Source organism: Aulostomus chinensis, chromosome 1 (assembly GCF_037954235.1).
Source record: "Aulostomus chinensis isolate RoL2024-O1b breed Wild chromosome 1, RoL_Achi_v1.0, whole genome shotgun sequence".
NCBI lineage: Eukaryota > Metazoa > Chordata > Actinopteri > Syngnathiformes > Aulostomidae > Aulostomus > Aulostomus chinensis.
The window spans coordinates 30177198-30197097 of record NC_141320.1 but is presented as its reverse complement, the minus strand read 5'-3'; the positions used below and the strand labels follow the sequence as shown (position 1 = coordinate 30197097).

The 19900-nt window shown below is 45.2% G+C and overlaps 4 non-coding genes across 4 annotated transcripts; 1 reads left to right on the top strand and 3 right to left on the bottom strand.

The window, feature by feature from the left end:
• Window positions 1–5796: 5796 nt before the first annotated feature.
• On the bottom strand, window positions 5797–5868 carry trnam-cau (transfer RNA methionine (anticodon CAU)). The gene has a single exon. It is a non-coding gene; the product is annotated as a tRNA-Met (tRNA).
• A 5528-nt stretch (window positions 5869–11396) lies between these two features.
• Window positions 11397–11468, bottom strand: trnah-gug (transfer RNA histidin (anticodon GUG)). Its single transcript has one exon. It is a non-coding gene; the product is annotated as a tRNA-His (tRNA).
• A 415-nt stretch (window positions 11469–11883) lies between these two features.
• trnam-cau (transfer RNA methionine (anticodon CAU)) lies at window positions 11884–11955 on the top strand. Its single transcript has one exon. It is a non-coding gene; the product is annotated as a tRNA-Met (tRNA).
• Window positions 11956–16532: 4577 nt separating this feature from the next.
• Window positions 16533–16615, bottom strand: trnal-cag (transfer RNA leucine (anticodon CAG)). The gene has a single exon. It is a non-coding gene; the product is annotated as a tRNA-Leu (tRNA).
• Between the last annotated feature and the right edge of the window lie 3285 nt (window positions 16616–19900).

Here is a 19900-nt window from a genome sequence, read left to right as displayed (position 1 = left end):
AGAACCAGACTAAGATCAGAGACCTGAACACACAACTCCACAATCTTCAGCTTCAGGTGAAGATGGTTTACAAGGAGAAGTGTGACCTCAAGTGTGAGCTCAACTCCATCCAAGCAGAGAAGAAAAAAATGAGACAAGAACTCACTGAGAAGAAGGCGACTCTTGAACAGCTGAGGTCCCAGAGTGAGTAGAGAGAGGAAGAAAATGGATGTTTGAGGAGACGAGTTTCTACTGCATCTCAGGAGACAGAGACCTTCACTGCAGAGTTGGCCCACCTTGAATCAAGGAAGGACCAGGACCCCACAAAGAGTGACAGTCTGAACGGTGAAGTTCAGAGTCTTCTATGTGCAGTGAGAACACAAAAGAAGAAAAGGAGCAGTGCTCAGAGGGAAATCCTGGGAAATCTTCATGATTTAAAAAGCTGTTTGAAAGAGGAAAATCATAACCTTCAAGTGAAGGTCCAGCAAACTTCTGAAGAGCAAGCAGACTCTCCCCTACGTCCAGCCAGAGAAGAGCAAACAGACTCTCCCCTACGTCCAGCCAGAGAAGAGCAAGCAGACTCTCCCCTACGTCCAGCCAGAGAAGAGCAAACAGACTCTCCCCTACGTCCAGCCAGAGAAGAGCAAGCAGACTCTCCCCTACGTCCAGCCAGAGAAGAGCAAGCAGACTCTCCCCTACGTCCAGCCAGAGAAGAGCAAACAGACTCTCCCCTACGTCCAGCCAGAGAAGAGCAAGCAGACTCTCCCCTACGTCCAGCCAGAGAAGAGCAAGCAGACTCTCCCCTACGTCCAGCCAGAGAAGAGCAAACAGACTCTCCCCTACGTCCAGCCAGAGAAGAGCAAGCAGACTCTCCCCTACGTCCAGCCAGAGAAGAGCAAACAGACTCTCCCCTACGTCCAGCCAGAGAAGAGCAAGCAGACTCTCCCCTACGTCCAGCCAGAGAAGAGCAAGCAGACTCTCCCCTACGTCCAGCCAGAGAAGAGCAAACAGACTCTCCCCTACGTCCTGCCAGAGAAGAGCAAGCAGACTCTCCCCTACGTCCAGCCAGAGAAGAGCAAACAGACTCTCCCCTACGTCCAGCCAGAGAAGAGCAAGCAGACTCTCCCCTACGTCCAGCCAGAGAAGAGCAAGCAGACTCTCCCCTACGTCCAGCCAGAGAAGAGCAAACAGACTCTCCCCTACGTCCTGCCAGAGAAGAGCAAGCAGACTCTCCCCTACGTCCAGCCAGAGAAGAGCAAGCAGACTCTCCCCTACGTCCAGCCAGAGAAGAGCAAGCAGACTCTCCCCTACGTCCAGCCAGAGAAGAGCAAACAGCCTCTCCCCTACGTCCAGCCAGAGAAGAGCAAACAGACTCTCCCCTACGTCCAGCCAGAGAAGAGCAAGCAGACTCTCCCCTACGTCCAGCCAGAGAAGAGCAAGCAGACGCTCTCATATGTTCTTCTGCAGAGGAGCGACGGGATTCTGCTGCATATCCTGCAACTGAAAAGCAGAATGATGGGGGCACCCTGGAGACTGGACCTGCTAAGGGTCAAACCAGAGGTCTACTGAGCCGTGTGACATCTGGTGTAGAAGATGTTCTGTTTATGTTCATAGTTTTTTCTTTGTGTGCTTTTCCTCAACTTTGTTTTCTTTGTTTGTTCTATATGTTGATACCTTGATCACCACAGCAGTTGATCCCAGCTTGATTAGCTGAGTGCTTTGCAGTCTAAAGCACTTTAGTGATACCTGTGGGGTCCCTTATCCTCCCTGACCACAGGGATTCAGCCTCACTGAAGGAGAGTGAACCTTCCAGTTTGCAGCTCCTAGACTCTGGAACGCTCTCCCACTGGACATGAGGACGCTGAGGACGCCTTCAGAAAGAAGCTAAAGACCCATTTGTTTAGTAATATTATTGTTCATGATGGAATCGTCCCTCTGTACCTGCCCACACAGGTCAAGAGGTCAAATGATTCCCTGTTTAAAACAGCTCTTCCATCACATGGATGTGCATCCCAACAGTCAGAGCTCACCGATGCTCCTATTCCCTCCGGTGGGAGGCGCTACGAGTGACTGAGGGTCAGGGGGGTCAGGCTAGTCCAGATAGTGGGTCTGTATGAGGTTGTTAGGGAGGGATAAGGTAGTGGCAGAGTTCAGGCTGTCGCTGTGCTCCAACAGTTGAGACAGGGCAGGACAAAAAATGACATCCTGATGGCGTTAGGAGTGATTCTTACAAGAACCAATCAATAAAAGTGGGTGGTGACCTGCTCATGTGACGCTTGTGTTGATGATTACTGGGTCTCCTCCATGCTCATTTATCATGAATGAATCCCTCGAAGTAAAACACCTAATGTCTCCTGAGTTGTTTCACAAAATGTGTGTGTGTGTGTGTGTGTGTGTGTGTGTGTGTGTGAGTGTGTGGGCAATAACTACAAGTTATCTATGTATAGATCAAAAAATTATGAATCAGTTGGATACATTGACAGTGGAAGTTCAGGTTTCCTGTAATTCAGTTTGCAGACAACACAGTAAACTGCCCCTGACCCCTCCCCTCATTCTGGAGGCTTTAACATGAAAATGAAAATGCTGAGAGACACAAATGCAAATCAGAGTATTTGACCAGAGGTGACATTTTTTAATGCTTTTCTTGTTATATTTGTTATATATGTTCTGTATGGTTATATTTGTTATGGTTGTTATGGAGTTTATGGTTATTATCTCTGTTTCTTGTGTCTTTGTCTTTGTTGTCCTCCCCTTCGTCCGTCCTGGATTTTTGACCCTGGTTGCAGGAAGCGTGTGACCTCAACTCCTTTTTCTGTGTTGCTGAACGTAGAGCCTTGCTTCATTGTGTTAGCTAAAGTGTGATCCTCCCTGCTAATTCCTTATTTCGTTGACAAATTACCCACCAAAAATTAATACCTACTTGCTTTATTTGGCTGAAGTTTAAAAGACCATCATTCTTGTAGCAACAGTCTTTCTGCCTTGTAAACAGGCTAAGCTAATGATGGCTTCTCCCTCTTGTCCTCCTCTCTCCTGCTCAGAGTGCCACATGTTTTGTTCCTCCTCTGCCTCCTTTAGTGATACTGATAAGTGTGTTAAATGTAGTTTTCTTGTTGTGTTGGAGGTGAGGCTTAGCGAGGTTGAATTGGACCTGCAGCGGCTCTGCACCAAAAGCTGCAAGAGCTAGCCAACCCTCACTCGCTGGTGCAGACCAACTTAGCTTAGCTCCTGGCTTAGGCCCAACTAGCGCTCCCCCAGAAGCTCCCAAGCATCTGGGAGAGCGCCAAGAAAAGTTGGGCCTAAGCTAGGATGTGCTTGCTCATGAAGAATTGTTGGGTGTAAATTCATTTAAGGAGTGTGGAACTGGACCTGTTCTACTTGTAAAGTGTAACTTTTGTTATTTGGTGCTTTACAGGGTGATGACTTGACTTCATTGCAGCTTTGACCTGAGCAGGTGTTCATCCTCATCTCAGTAACAGGGGACACTTTATCACAGCAGTGGACAAACATCAGCATTCATCACCCAGCAGCTCTTCTGATCAACAGAACAAGTTAAAGTATAATGGAGAATGAGGGCATCGATCCCTCTACCTCTCACATGCTAAGCGAGCGCTCTACCATTTGAGCTAATTCCCCTGTTAAGGAGCACAGCAGATGATGCACGTTGACCTTCATGCATGGTTGAATGAGCGTCACCAGTTGAAGCTTCTCTGGTTGACCAATGTAATGGAGACCAAGGGTTCCATGACATAAATGATGAATTGAAGGTAGCATTTGTCTTGGTATTAACAGTTTATGTAAATTAGAGGCACACACACATGTTAATGGTCAGGTTTATTGAATCAGCAAATATGTGAAACATTTGCTATGCCATGTGTTCCAGGGAGGGACCTGGGAAGCACAGGGGGACCGGCCATCCTGCCTGTGGAAAATGAAGACCCCAGTGTCAGTCAGTGGGAATCACTGTGCAAGGCCTGGTATTTAGTGTTGATCGAGTTTGTCTTATGTAAATGTGGCAGTTTCAGTCGTCATGTCAGTCCTCACCTCTTCCTGGTGGTTTCCTTAAAGGGGGTGGAGCCAAAAGGGGAGAGTGGCCCAAGGAAGCTCCTTTAGAGCTGTAGGTGCAAACCTTTGCTCCCAGATGGGAGAGGGGGTACAATCACAGGCGAGGTTCATTGAATGATTATGTGGATGTATGATTGAGTTGGTGTAGTAGTCTGGAATCATGTATATATTTAGTCAGGTTAAGTTGTTGCTGGTTTGATGTAAATATTGATTGTAGAGCATGGTTGTGGTCTCACCTCCACTCTATGGGCCATCCATCGTCATCTTCCTCTTATTCCTTACTAGTAAGGGTCACGGGGGGGGGGGGGCTGGAGCCTATCCCAGCATCTACGGGCGAGAGGCGGGGTTCACCCTGGACAGGTCACCAGTCCATCGCAGGTCCAACACACAGACGAACAACCATTCACGCTCACGCCTACGGTCAATTTAGAGTATCAATCAGCCTCGTCCCCTAATGTCCATGTCTTTGGACAGTGGGAGGAAGCCGGAGTACCTGGAGAGAACCCACGCAGGCCCGGGGAGAACATGCAAACTCCACACAGAAAGATCCCACGCCCGAGCCAGGACCCGAACCCAGAACCTTCTTGCTGTGAAGGCACAGTGCTGACCACTGCACCACCGTGCAGCCCCGCTATGGGCTAGTCTGTCTAATTTCCTGCAGCCAGGAGGGAATTAAAGGCAGTCAGGGGTTTTTAATGTAAGTTGATGGTGTCTCATGCAATCTCTTTCAATACTCCAGTGGTGGTTTAAGTGAAGAAAAACATGGGTTAGTCAGTAGGACTCTGTGTGTGTGTGTGTGTGTGTGTGTGTGTGTTTCCATGCAGACTTTCCCTTGTGACAACCGATTTGATTTGGAAACCATCTCATCTAAATCTCCTCTCCAAAAACCCTCTTCTTCAACTTTGTACCCAAGTTGTCTCCTCATCAGGCACCACAGTATCCAGTAGGTTCAGTTAAAACAGTCATCAGTGATTAATGTTCATGTTCAATGATGAGGTTTTGATTTATTCTTCCAGAATCATCTGAACAAACCCTCCTCAACACAGTGAAGCCTTCGTCTGACAGGAGGAGTTTCTTTTCCCAGTGATTCCACTGACAGTGAAAAGCTACGTTCATCAGACTGGTCTGATAGGATCAACTACTGGTTGCTCTGGAGTGCAAACAGCAACCTGTCAGGAAACATTAGTCAGATCAAAGCCAAGATTAAAGCAAGAGCCTCCAGATCAAAGACAGAATTGATGATGATGTCATCAGGGGGGCTTTGATAGTGTCTTTATTTGTACCTGGAATTCTATCTTTGATCTCAGGAGGACATGAAAGAAACACAACTGAGGAAAGTAGAGGAGAACATTCAGCTTCATTTGAAACACTCGAACTGTTGAACAGTAGAATTTGTTTGAAACAGTTTACAACACTGAGTGACAGGATTGAAGAGGGGAGATTTCGGTATTTTCAGTTTAATTCTAACTTAAAACTGGGCATGAACATTTTTAGTCGTTCACATTCTAACATACAGAGGAAGTCATGACATTCCCTTTTTTTTAACCTGTCCTGTTCAGGAAATGGAAATGGAAATTTAGCTGCTATGTTGAATCAGAAAAACCTTTTGAAGTCTACTTTTGCTTCAGTCAGAAAGTGGACTGTTGTTAACTCTCACAATGGTTGGTGATTGTGGAGGAAGAAAAAATCCTTATGAACCTCTTTTTAACAGACACGCATTTCTAAAGACACTGGTTCATTTTATTTTTCTTCTTTTAGCAGAGGATGGTTTCGATCCATCGACCTCTGGGTTATGGGCCCAGCACGCTTCCTCTGCGCCACTCTGCTCTACCATTGACTGAACAGTCCTTGTTTTATGAGAGCATTCTCTGTCTTTGTCTCTGCCCTGCTCTCCTGCTCTCTTTCCCCTCATTTAGTCCTTGACATGATCCATGCTCTACAGCTCTGCGGGTGGAATGAAGACCTGCGTCTGCTCTGCCCGTGCCGTCCTTCGTCTCAACCTAAATTGTTTGACCCACCTTTATAATGATCGGACTCGCTCCCGCTGAGCGCGCCAGGCGCTGCAGACAACACAACCAAACTGGCCCCGATCAGGATTTGACAGGCCGAACTCGCGCCGAAATCTTTACAAAAAATCCATTTTTGTCACCCACGTGAAGATGGGTGGGAACATGCCCTAAAAACACCAAGAATAATATTCACCACCTTCTGAACGGGTCCTGGCCCGTCTCCTGCATCAGGGGCCGCCTCAGTCGCCCATCAGCTGTTCAACAGCTGTTCGCCGCAACACTCAATCAGTAAAGACATAGAAGCTCAAACTGCTGTTGCGGAAGCCATGATCGTATAGTGGTCAGTACTCTGTGTTGTGGCCGCAGCAACCCCGGTTCGAATCCGCGTCACGGTAGCATGAGATAAATTTCTTTGTGTGTGTTGATGGACACAAGCCAAGCAGAAATTTCCCACGATGCAATAGGGCAGTGTTTGGTCAGTGTTGAGCAGGCGTCAGTCTGACAATGATGTCATATTATTGTGTCATCACTTGACCAGACCCAAAAGTAGACTCAGGTATCAGTTTCTTCTCAATGCTAATGTCTGCTAGCTTAGTCTGCTACTTTGATGGCTCTGCCTGCCCAAAGGTCCAGACCCCTGGATGTGGTGGTTCCTACCTGAACGTAGATTCTGTCAGCTCATGTTGTTAAATCAACTCACCAGGAACACCAGTAGATTTCAATGGACTGACAATGAGTCTCATTGAATGGTAAACATGTCAAATATGAAGTCATCACCTGAGGAGGTCTGCTGCTGGAATGAAGCTCCAGATATTCACAAGATATTCTAGATCTTAAAATAAAGCATTTTTATATTTGATTTATTGTTCATTAGCCTGCTTCACATTGTTTGATTTTATGTGTTGGATATAAATAGAACTTTGATCCACAACCTCCACAAACACTCTTGTCCAACTTTTGTGCCCAAATTTTCTCCTCCTGAGGCACCAAATCAAGTCAAATCATTTTTATTTGTTAGAACCAAATCACAACAAAAGTTCTCTCATGACTCTTTACTAGTACAACAGGTCCAGCACCAAACTGCTTCAATGAATCTACACCCAACAATTCTCCATCAGCAGCACATCCTGCAACAGTGGTGATGAACACCTTCCTTTTAACAGGCAGGAACGTCGAGCAGATCCAGGATCAGTGGGGACGGCCTCCTGCTTTGACCGGTTGTATGTAAAGCTCCATCAGATTGGAACAACCTTTCCTCCTCACTTGGGTCTCTCTCTTCCTTTCTCATCTTCAAATCATCAAGCATTTTCAAACATCTGCTCTCGTTTCTGATGCACCTCCCCTTTTCTCTCCAGGATTCACTCTCTACTTGTTCTTGTTTGTTCTCTGTACTGTAAATATGTGGATATTTGTGTATGAATATTCATTGTGTACTTTAATGGTGCATGGAAGCAGTATTTATTGAGATGGGTGTTTAAATGTATGAGTATGTGAACACAGGCCCACTCTTATTCTGCAGTGGGATCTCTGATCATACTTTGTATAATACTGGATGGTGGTGGTGGTGGTGGTGGTGGTGGTGGGGGGGGGGGGGGGGCTTTGGGGAACATTGTTGGCCTGTACCTGGGTGTATGATGTGTGTGTCCTTGTGTTGAAAATATAATCTACTTTTATTATTGTTGTATTGTTGGTCATTATTTGTCAGGACCCCCTCCAAAATGAGATGGTGCATCTCAAGGGGCTGCCCTTGAAATCAAGAATCAAGAATGAAGGTGTCTGCTGGTCTTGGTGGACCCTCTGCTTCTCCAGCTGAGTCAACAGATTCCTGTGTATCCTGAGTCATTGTGTATCCTGGCTGCATTCAGTGCTTTCACCGCTGCAGCCTAGCTTGATTGCCAGTCAGGACAGGTGTTATTAAGAATGGAAGAGGGGACAGTTTTGGCAGGACAAGTTGCTCCACATTCAGGAGATGGTGGGAAGTTTCAAAGCTGCCATAAATCTTGATGACAAACTCCTTCACTGTGTGGTTCAGAGTCCCTGGTTTGATTGCAGCTTTGACCTGAGCAGGTGTTCATCCACATCTCAGTAACAGGGGACACTTTATCACAGCAGTGGACAAACATCAGCATTCATCACCCAGCAGCTCCTCTGATCAACAGAACAAGTTAAAGTATTCTCAGAAGGACGGCATGGATCCCTCTACCTCTCACATGCTAAGCTAGCACTCTACCATTGGAGCTAAGTCCCTGCTAATGAGCACAGCAGATAATGCAGGTTGACCTTCATGCAGGGTTTAATGAGCGTCACCACTTGAAGCTTCTCTGGTTCAACAAACCCTTGGGACCAAGACAGGGATTGGAACCTGTGCAGGTCCAGACCCATACTGAAGTTGGTGGAGACAATTGTTTCAACCAGGGACTGAATGAAAAGACTTGCCCAGACTCCAGCTCACTCTTCTGAACAGACCCCTCATCTCTGTGTGGAGTAAACATCAGAGGTGGGGGGTGCAGGTTCTGCTTTGACCTCCTGACCTCCTGGGTAAAGCAGTGGAGATGTTGAGCTTGAAGGAGTTGACGGCCTCCTTCATCTTCTCATTGGTTTGCGAAACTCAGCATCATGAAGTGTTGCTGAAATTCAACATGTCAGCTGAGGCCAGAGATTCCTGCATTCCCTGAGTCCTTGAGTGTCGTCTCTGTTGTTTGAAAGCACAAAGCTGTTCCTGATGGTCCAGTGTGTCAGATTCTGGGCTCTCACAGCTGTAACTGGGGTTTGAGCTCCGTTAAGGGACTGGTTTTGTGGAGAGAACCAAGCAGAAGAATTGACAGTTTCAGCAGGAAAGGTGACCATTGCTCCACAACCTCAGTCCCAGGATTCATTCCTGCTTCACCCAGCATGGCCCTATGATCAACAGAAATGAACTGCCAGTGGAGGTCCTCAGTAATCCAGGTCATGGTTTCTCTAGATTGCTGTGTTGTACTCAGGACACTTGCAAATATCAGCCTCTTTCCTCCATGATCTCTCATTCTTTCTGTTCTCTCCATTTCTCCTCTTCGTTTCTACTCCTTGCTGACTGTTGTTCCTCTTTTGTGGCAGAGTTCAGTCAGTGGACCAGACATTTTGCCACTGCACTGTCCATCATCAGGGCATTTAACATCCAGGACTGGCTCCCAGATCATGGCCATGACCTCATCCCCTGCACCAGTGGACAGTTCATCAAGGATGGCAAACATGTGGGTCTCAATTCCCCTCCATCTTTGTAGGTTGGTTACATTTCCTCCTGGTCTTTAATCCATCTTTCGTTGACATTCTTCTGTTGAGCCCAGTTTGTTGACTGCCAGGCTGTCTTACTTTTCAATGGCACAACAGCAGACAGCAAGAGGGTTGCTATGGTGCAGTTGGTAAAATCCCTATCTATGGTCTGCAGAAATATGCTGGGAGTTCTTTTTTATTATGAACCAGAATTCAAAGACTGACCAAGGAAACCAAAGCACAGAATTTAGAGATCAAAGAAAGAAATCAAAGACAGAACCTGAAGATCAGGAAATGGCACAGATCAATGAGATCCATGGACTCATCAGTGAAGGTTTTCTTTTGGTTCATGGTCACTTGTTGTCATACTGGTGTGATGATGTCAGACCCTTCACATTCAGTTCAAACAGACTCCAAAGTGTAGCTGTGATGCAGAGGGCAGCAGCCTTGTGCTTGGTACCGTCATGGTTCTCTGCATTGTTAGCAAACTCACCAAAGACCTCCCTGAAAGCAGGATCATTTTCCCACAGTGCTTTTTTGACCAAGTACCAATTTGTCCCTCTTTAAAAAACAACAAACAAAGATGAGGTCAGACTGAGATGGACAAGATGATATGGATGTGATTTATGGCTTTCAAACTCCAAATATTCAATTTTTCTTCAGGGCTTTTGAGAGGTTCTGGGTAATGAATGAAAATTTAAGTTGGGCAAAAACGACATGCGGGGTCACTGTGTGTGTTTACACGTGTGTGTATTTCTTGTTTTATGGTGTTGGAGACCATTTCCATCATCAACACTGATCAGGAGTCCTCGTCCTCATGGGGACCAAAGACCGGCCCTGATGCAGCGCAATGCAGTTTGTGAGTTCTTTCAGAGTGAAGGTCTGGATTGAGTTTAGTTTCAAATAAAGATTAAGATTCAGTTGGTTAAGATTAAGATTAAGATTAAGGTTAGGCTGCACATAGAATGAAGTTGATCGAATGTTCTCATAAGAATAGCTGGGCACACCTGAGTGTGTTTACATGCAGACTTCCTCTTGTGACAACTGATGTCATTGGAAACCGTGTTGAGGACATTTGGAGAAAGTTCAATCATTCAGCTGCAGTTACAGTGACTTACAACACTGCAACAACAACAAAAAAACACCCCTCCACAAACACTCTTGTCCAACCTTTGTGCCCAAATTTTCTCCTCATGAGGCACCAAATCAAGTCAAGTCAGTTTTATTTGTTTAGAACCAAATCACTACAAAAACAGCCATGAAGTTGATCTGGTTGGCACTGGTATTTTTTCTTGCTGCAGCTCAGGAGTGATTCAGGAGAAGAGTTTCAGAACAGCCCAGGTTGGGGACTGGAATTTTGAAGTTTCCCCTGGAACCAAACAACCTTGGGAGGTAAAACCTCCAATCCTAGCCACTCAGATGCAGCAGCAGAAGAAGCTGTCATCTACCCTGACAGTCAGAGCATCAAGTCAAGAAAACATCAACCATCTTGTATGTGGAGTCTGGATTCTTTTCTAGAATGAGACGGCAATGACAGTCCTGCCAAGTGACATCACTGACATGAATGGATGACTTCAGTCACGTGACTGGATGACTTCAGTCACATGACTGGATGACCTGAATGAATAAGAAATCAAATATAAAAATGCTTTATTTTAAGATCTAGAATATCTTGTGAATATCTGGAGCTTCATTCCAGCAGCAGACCTCCTCAGGTGATGACTTCATATTTGACATGTTTACCATTCAATGAGACTCATTGTCAGTCCATTGAAATCTACTGGTGTTCCTGGTGAGTTGATTTAACAACATGAGCTGACAGAATCTACGTTCAGGTAGGAACCACCACATCCAGGGGTCTGGACCTTAGAGCAGACAGAGCCATCAAAGTAGCAGACTAAGCTAGCAGACGTTAGCATTGAGAAGAAACTGATACCTGAGCCTACTTTTGGGTCTGGTCAAGTGATGACACAATAATGTGACATCATTTTCAGACTGACGCCTGCTCAGCACTGACCAAACACTGCCCTATTGCATTGTGGGAAATTTCTGCGTGGCTTGTGTCCATCAATACACACAAAGAAATTTATCTCATGCTGCCGTGACCCGGATTCGAACCGGGGTTGCTGCGGCCACAACGCAGAGTACTAACCACTATACGATCACGGCTTCCTCAACAGCAGTTTGAGCTTCGATGTCTTTGTCTCATTGAGTGTTGCGGCGAACAGCTGTTGAACAGCTGATGCGCGACTGCGGCGGCCCCTGATGCAGGAGACGGGCCAGGCGCCGTTCAGAAGGTGGTGGATATTATTCTTGGTGTTTTTAGGGCATGTTTCGGCCGGTCAAATCCTGATCGGGGCCAGTTTGGTTGTGTTGTCTGCAGCATTATAAAGGTGGGTCAAACAATTTAGGTTGAGACGAAGGACGGCACGGGCAGAGCAGACGCAGGTCTTCATTCCACCCGCAGAGCTGTAGAGCATGGATCATGTCAAGGACTAAATGAGGGGAAAGAGAGCAGGAGAGCAGGGCAGAGACAAAGACAGATAATGCTCTCCTAAAACAAGGACTGTTCCGTCAATGGGAGAGCAGAGTGGCGCAGAGGAAGCGTGCTGGGCCCATAACCCAGAGGTCGATGGATCGAAACCATCCTCTGCTAAAAGAAGAAAAATAAAATAAACCTGCATCTTTAGAAATATGTGTCTGTTAAAAAGAGGTTCATAAGGATATTTTCTTCCACCAGAATCACCAACCATTGTGAGAGTTAACAACAGTCCACTTCCTGACTGAAGCAAAAGTAGACTTCAAAAGGTTTTTCTGATTCAACATAGCAGCTAAATTTCCATTTCCATTTCCTGAACAGGACAGGTTAAAAAAAAGGGAATGTCATGACTTCCTCTGTATGTTAGAATATGAACTACTAAAAATGTTCATGCTCAGTTTAAAGTTAGAATTAAATTTAAAGTAGAAAACCTTCCCTCTTCAATCCTGTCACTCAGTGTTGTAAACTGTTTCAAACAAATTCTACCGTTGAACAGTTCAAGTGTTTCTAATGAAGCTGAATGTTCTCCTCTGCTTTCCTCAATTGTGTTTCTTTCATGTCCTCCTGAGATCAAAGACAGAATTCTAGGTACAAATAAATATACTATCAAAGCCCCCTGATGACATTATCATCAATTCTGTCTTTGATCTGGAGGCTCTTGCTTTAATCTTGGCTTTGATCTGACTAATGTTTCCTGACAGGTTGCTGTTTGCACTCCAGAGCAACCAGTAGTTGATCCTATCAGACCAGTCTGATGAACAAAGCTTTTCACTGTCAGTGGAATCACTGGGAAAAGAAACTCCTCCTGTCAGATGAAGGCTTCACAGTGTTGAGGAGGGTTTGTTCAAATGATTCTAGAAGAATAAATCAAAACCTCATCATTGAACATGAACATTAATCACTGATGACTGTTTGAACTGAACCTACTGGATACTGTGGTGCCTGATGAGGAGACAACTTGGGTACAAAGTTGCAGAAGAGGGTTTTTGGAGAGGAGATTTAGATGAGATGGTTTCCAAATCAAATCGGTTGTCACAAGGGAAAGTCTGCATGGAAACACACACACACACACACACACACACACACACACACACACACACACACACACACACACACACACAGAGTCCTACTGACTAACCCATGTTTTTCTTCACTTAAACCACCACTGGAGTATTGAAAGAGATTGCATGAGACACCATCAACTTAAATTAAAAACCCCTGACTGCCTTTAATTCCCTCCTGGCTGCAGGAAATTAGACAGACCAGCCCCCATAGCGGGCCTGCAGGATGGTGCAGTGGTTAGCACTGTGCCCTCACAGCAAGAAGGTTCCGGGTTTGAGTCCTGGCTCGGGCGCGGGATCTTTCTGTGTGGAGTCTCCATGTTCTCCCCGTGCCTGCGTGCGTCCTCTCTGATACTCCAGCTTCCTCCCACAGTCCAAAAACATGCAATTTGGGGACGAGGCTGATTGGATTCTCTAAATTGACCGTAGGTATGAGTGTGAATGGTTGTTCGTCTCTGTGTGTTGGCCCTGTGATGGACTGGCGACCTGTCCAGGGTGAACCCCGCCTCTCGCCCATAGATGCTGGGATAGGCTCCAGCCCCCCCCCGCGACCCTTACTAGTAAGGAATAAGCAGAAGATGACGATGGATGGCCCATAGAGTGGAGGTGAGACCACAACCATGCTCTACAATCAATATTTACATCAAACCAGCAACAACTTAACCTGACTAAATATATACATGATTCCAGACTACTACACCAACTCAGTCATACATCCACATAATCATTCAATGAACCTTGTCTGTGATTGTACCCCCTCCCCCATCTGGGAGCAAAGGTTTGCACCTACAGCTCTTAAGGAGCTTCCTTGGGCCACTCTCCCCTTTTGGCTCCACCCCCTTTAAGGAAACCACCAGGAAGAGGTGAGGACTGACCGTGATGACTGAAACTGCCACATTTACATGAGACAAACTAGATCAACACTAAATACCAGGCCTTGCACAGTGATTACCACTGACTGACACTGGGGTCTTCATTTTCCACAGGCAGGATGGCCGGTCCCCCTGTGCTTCCCAGGTCCCCCCCTGGAACACATGGCATAGAAAATGTTTCACTTGTTTGCTGATTCAATAAACCTCACCATTAACATGTGTGTGATCCTCTAATTTACATAAACTCTTAATACCAAGACAAATGCTACCTTCAATTAATCATTGATGTCATGGAACCCTTGGTCTCCATTACATTGGTCAACCAGAGAAGCTTCAACTGGTGACGCTCATTAAACCATGCATGAAGGTCAAGGTGCATTATCTGCTGTGCTCCTTAACAGGGGAATTAGCTCCAATGGTAGAGCGCTAGCTTAGCATGTGAGCAGTAGAGGGATCGATGCCCTCCTTCTCAGAATACTTTAACTTGTTCTGTTGATCAGAGGAGCTGCTGGGTGTTGAATGCTGATGTTTGTCCACTGCTGTGATAAAGTGTCCCCAGCAAGTCATCACCCTGTAAAGCACCAAATAACAAAAGTTACACTTTACAAGTAGAACAGGTCCAGTTCAACACTCCTTAAATGAATTTACACCCAACAATTCTTCATGAGCAAGCATATCCTAGCTTAGGCCCAACTTTTCTTGGCGCTCTCCCAGATGCTTGGGAGCTTCTGGGGGAGCGCTAGTTGGGCCTAAGCCAGGAGCTAAGCTAAGTTGGTCTGCACCAGCTAGTGAGCATTGGCTAGCTCTCGCAGCTTTTGGTGCAGAGCCGCTGCAGGTCCAATTCAGCCTCACCATAAGCCTCACCTCCAACACAACAAGAAAACTACATTTAACACACTTATCAGTATCACTAAAGGAGGCAGAGGAGGAAGAAAACATGTGGCACTCTGAGCAGGAGAGAGGAGGACAAGAGGGAGAAGCCATCGTTAGCTTGGAGTGGAGAATTTACAAGGCAGAAAGACTGTTGCTACCAGAATGATGGTCTTTTAAACTTCAGCCAAATAAAGCAAGTAGGTATTAATTTTTGGTGGGTAATTAGTCAACGAAATAAGGAATTAGCAGGGAGGATCACACTTTAGCTAGCACAATGAAGCAAGGCTCTACGTTCAGCAACACAGAAAAAGGACTTGAGGTCACACGCTTCCTGCAACCAAGGTCAAAAATCCAGGACGGACGAAGGGGAGGACAACAAAGACAAAGACACAAGAAACAGAGATAATAACCATAAACTCCATAACAACCATAACAAATATAACCATACAGAACATATATAACAAATATAACAAGAAAGGCATTAAAAGATATGTCACCTCTGGTCAAATACCCTGATTTGCATTTGTGTCTCTCAGCATTTTCATTTTCATGTTAAAGCCTCCAGAATGAGGGGATGAATGCTGCAAAATGGAACAGCAACATTGAACCAAGTACAGGATTGGTGGGAGACTGATGGTCGCTGTTTGGGTTTTTGAAGAACAAGGAGGGCGTGGCTTCAAGTTGGATTCTCAGAGACTATTTCCCCAACCTCTACATTGGAATCTGCACTGCCATCCAGTCACATGACTGAAGTCATCCAGTCACATGACTGAAGTCATCCTGTCATGTCAGTGATGTCACTTGGCAGGACTGTCATTGCCGTCTCCTTCTTGAAAAGAATCCAGACTCCACCTGTGGCTCCATGATAACTGATGGACCTCTGGTTGGAGGCTGGACGATGATGTTTGGACTGGAAGGAAAACTCCTTGTCCAAATTCCATTGTGTTCAAGTTTAAAGTCCCACAATCAGAAGTAGCTGAATCTGACAGGTGAAGGTTTGGAACTACAAGATGGTGATGTTTTCTTGACTTGATGCTCTGACTGTCAGGGTGGATGACAGCTTCTTCTGCTGCTGCATCTGAGTGGCTATGATTGGAGCTTTTACCCTCCAAGGTTGTTTGGTTCCAGGGGAAATTTTAGAATTCCAGTCCCCAACCTGGGCTGTTCTGAAACTCTTCTCCTGAATCACTCCTGAGCTGCAGCAAGAACAAATACCAGTGCCAACCAGATCAACTTCATGGCTGCTAACAGCCTCAGACACTTTATTTCCATCAATTTAGAGCCAAGAAGGCCCTCACCTGTGGTTCTCCTCCAGGAGGGTCCAGGTTCTGCCATTGGGGCTCCTGGTGCCACTGCCAGAGAGCCTCAGCTGCACACTGCAACATTTCAACAGGAGATTGACATTCCTTCAAATGTCCTGACATCTGATTCCAATGGTTCTGTTCCATATTTATATTTTAAAATGAATCACACAATGAAAGCTGCCTCAGCAGGTTTAAGAGAGAGAACAAGCTAAGAGATCTGAAACCAGTAAAATATGCTTTTCTGTGTGCAAACTAGTGAGGGGCATGGAAGGATATTTTACCACCAATACAGAACCCAGACTTTAGTCATGTGATGAGATGGAGTCTCTGATTATGAAGTTAATGGACAAAATGTGAATTGAAAGAAAACACATTTCTTCAGCAGACTTTGATCCAACATTGAAGTTAGAGTTTGGTGGCTGCTCCATGTTGGAGGAAACCAGGTGATGTTGGACCATCACAGGGAAGCTCCTTTGCCTCCTCTGCTGCCAGTTCAACCACTCACTCCCATCAGTGGAGAGCAGCTTCAACTGGGTTTGGAATTTACCACTGTGGATGCATAGGAATGTGGAGAAAATGTCCTTTGTCAGAAGTGGGATTCGAACCCACGCCTCCAGGAGAGACTGCGACCTGAACGCAGCGCCTTAGACCGCTCGGCCATCCTGACAGACACTGAAAGTTGCAGACTGAATTAATTCACTGACAAAGTAGAATTTTTTTTCCACAGGAGCTACTGGCTCCTTAGTTGTTGCATTTATTGTTAACATTAAACACACAGTCTGTGTTCATGGCAGTAAGAAACGAACCAGAACATTTGAACCACGTAACATCTCTTGATCAGTTTGTTACATGGGACACATTCCAGACAGGAAGGTCCTTCTGAGACTTGAACTGGGATCACTGGACCCAGAGTCCAGAGGGCTCACCATTCCACCATGGAACCAAACACAATGAGGAGCTTCCTCTAAATACCACTTGACATCACCTGCAATCAACCTGGTTGGCGCTGTGGGATTGGTCTTTACTGCTGAGACAGAAAGAATCCTCCCACATTGGCTTCTTTTAACTGTCAACATTGGTTTGGCTCATTGGAACATTTTCAAACCCTCGTTGCTCAGATTTTACATGAATTTGATCATGACTTTAGACAAATGTTCTGTTCATTAATTAAATAATCACTTGAGTTATGAATTTAGTGAGTCAACCAGACTTGGTCAAAGATAAAAGTTAGTCTGGTTATTATTCAGTTTCCAGTCAGTAGGGACACACACACACACACACACACACACACACACACACACACACAGCCTGTCTTCAGTATAAAATGGTCTGTCACGTTCTCTCACGTTGGAAGATTTCTCTGACTCCATTGTGAATACAGAGATTCTTCATCTGCCACCTGAGTCTTGATCCACTGATTCCTCTGATCCACCTCTTTCTGCTCCAACAAGGCTGACATGGATCAGGTGGGTCCATGTCATCCAATCAGGAGGTTTCTCCTCTCAGTTAATTTTCTTCATCCCAGTTTAGATTGATTCTTCTCAGCCTGATGAAGGAGCATCTGATCAGGTGTTTGACTGCTTGTTGGTTGTAATTCCATAGATTTTAATCTCAGATGTTATAGAATTAAGAATGCAATGGCAGTCCTGCCAAGTGACATCACTGACATGACAGGATGGCCCAGTCATGTGACTGAAGGAGCTGAGAGCTTCTACACATCATTGTTGATGGTGTCTTCCACTGTAGTCAGCAGCCACAACTCCTCTATCAACACCTGTCAGAGACCTGCTGGAGGCCCCACTGAGGTTTGAACTGGGATCACTGGATTCAGAGTCCAGAGTGCTCACCATTCCACCATGGAACCATCAAAGAGGAAACGTGTGAGACAAACTATGGCACTAATCATGTACGAGGGACTGCAGTGGTTTTCTGGATCTAATTTCCACAAACAAATGATGATTTGGGGAAAGGTCTGACAAAGTCTGACAAACAGACCCTGATTTTTTCACAAACAAATGATGATTTTTAGACAGTGACACAGGGCTCTTATTTTGGAGGGCCATCAGGATGTGAAATATCCCAGACCTCTGAGATCAGAGCTTTCACTTTGATCTCAGGGTCCTGAATTTGGAGGTTCCTTCTTTGGTCTCCAAGTTCTAACTCCCATCTGACTGAATCCTTTTTTCAATGAACTCCTCAGACCCTGATGATGTCAGGAAGAAATCCAGACATTCAGTTCTCATCTCAGCTGTTCTGACTGAGACATCAAGCAGTCAGGAAAAAAGTGTTACGACCCAAAGTGGGACCTTTACAGGAGCTAACAAAGTGTCTTTTTTCCTAAACTACTTGAGGAACTGGTTAAACCAGTAAAATATGCATTTCTGTGTGCAGACCAGTGAGGAGCCTGGGTGAGTGGAAGGATGTTTACCACCAACACAGAACCCAGACTTTAGTCATGTGATGAGATGGAGACTCTGATGATGAAGTTAATGGACAAAATGTGAATTGAAGGATGAACACAAATGGGTTTTTGAACCAAACACATTCCTTCAGTAGACTTTGATCCAACATTGAAGTTAAGAGTTTGGTGGCTGCTCCATGTTGGAGGAAACCAGGCGATGTTGGACCATCACAGGGAAGCTCCTTTGCCTCCTCTGCTGCCAGTTCAACCTCTCACTCCCATCAGTGGAGAGCAGCTTCAACTGGGTTTGGAATGTACCATTGTGGATGCATAGGAATGTTGAGAAAATGTCCTTTGTCAGAAGTGGAATTCAAACCCACGCCTCCAGGAGAGACTGTGGCCTGAACGCAGCGCCTTAGACCGCTCGGCCATCCTGACAGAAACTGAAAGTTGCAGACTGTAATATGAAATGAATTAATTCACTGACAAAGTAGAATTTTTGTTAACATTAAACACACAGTCTGTGTTCATGGCAGGAAGAAATGAATGTGTGTGTGTGTGTGTGTGTGTGTGTGTGTGTGTGTGTGTGTGTGTGTGTGTCAAGTCACAACAAAAGTTCTCTCATGACTCTTTACGAGTAGAGCAGGTCCAGCACCAAACTGCTTCAATGAATCTACACCCAACAATTCTCCATCAGCAAGCACATCCTGCAACAGTGGTGATGAAAACCTTCCTTTTAACAGGCAGGAACGTCGAGCAGATCCAGGATCAGTGGGGACGGCCTTCTGCTTTGACCGGTGTGGGGAAAGAGAGCAGGAGAGCAGGGCAGAGACAAAGACCGATAATGCTCTGCTAAAACAAGGACTGTTCAGTCAATGGTAGAGCAGAGTGGTGCAGAGGAAGCGTGCTGGGCCCATAACCCAGAGGTCGATGGATCAAAACCATCCTCTGCTAAAAGAAGAAAAATAAAATGAACCTGCGTCTTTAGAAATGTGTGTCTGTTAAAAAGAGATTCATAAGGATTTTGTCTTCCTCCACAATCACCAACCATTGTGAGAGTTAACAACAGTCCACTTTCTGACTGAAGCAAAAGTAGACTTCAAAAGGTTTTTCTGATTCAACATAGCAGCTAAATTTCCATTTCCATTTCCTGAACAGGACAGGTTAAAAAAAGGGAATGTCATGACTTCCTCTGTATATTAGAATATGAACGACTAAAAATGTTCATGCCCAGTTTTAAGTTAGAATTAAACTGAAAATACAAAAATCTCAGTGTTGTAAACTGTTTCAAACAAATTCTACTGTTGAACAGTTCAAGTGTTTCTAATTCAGATTCAGATTCAGATTCAGATGACTTTATTTATCCCCGAGGGGCAATTAAAGTACGGTACAACTGAGCAGCATGACATTAAAAAACAATAGTAAAAAAGAGGGACATGACAGTGGGAATAAATAAGAGAATAAAAATAAGATTAAAGATAAAATACAATAAATATACTACATACAGGATGTACACAATATAAAATGAAGAGTAAGGTGACTGGAGTGAGT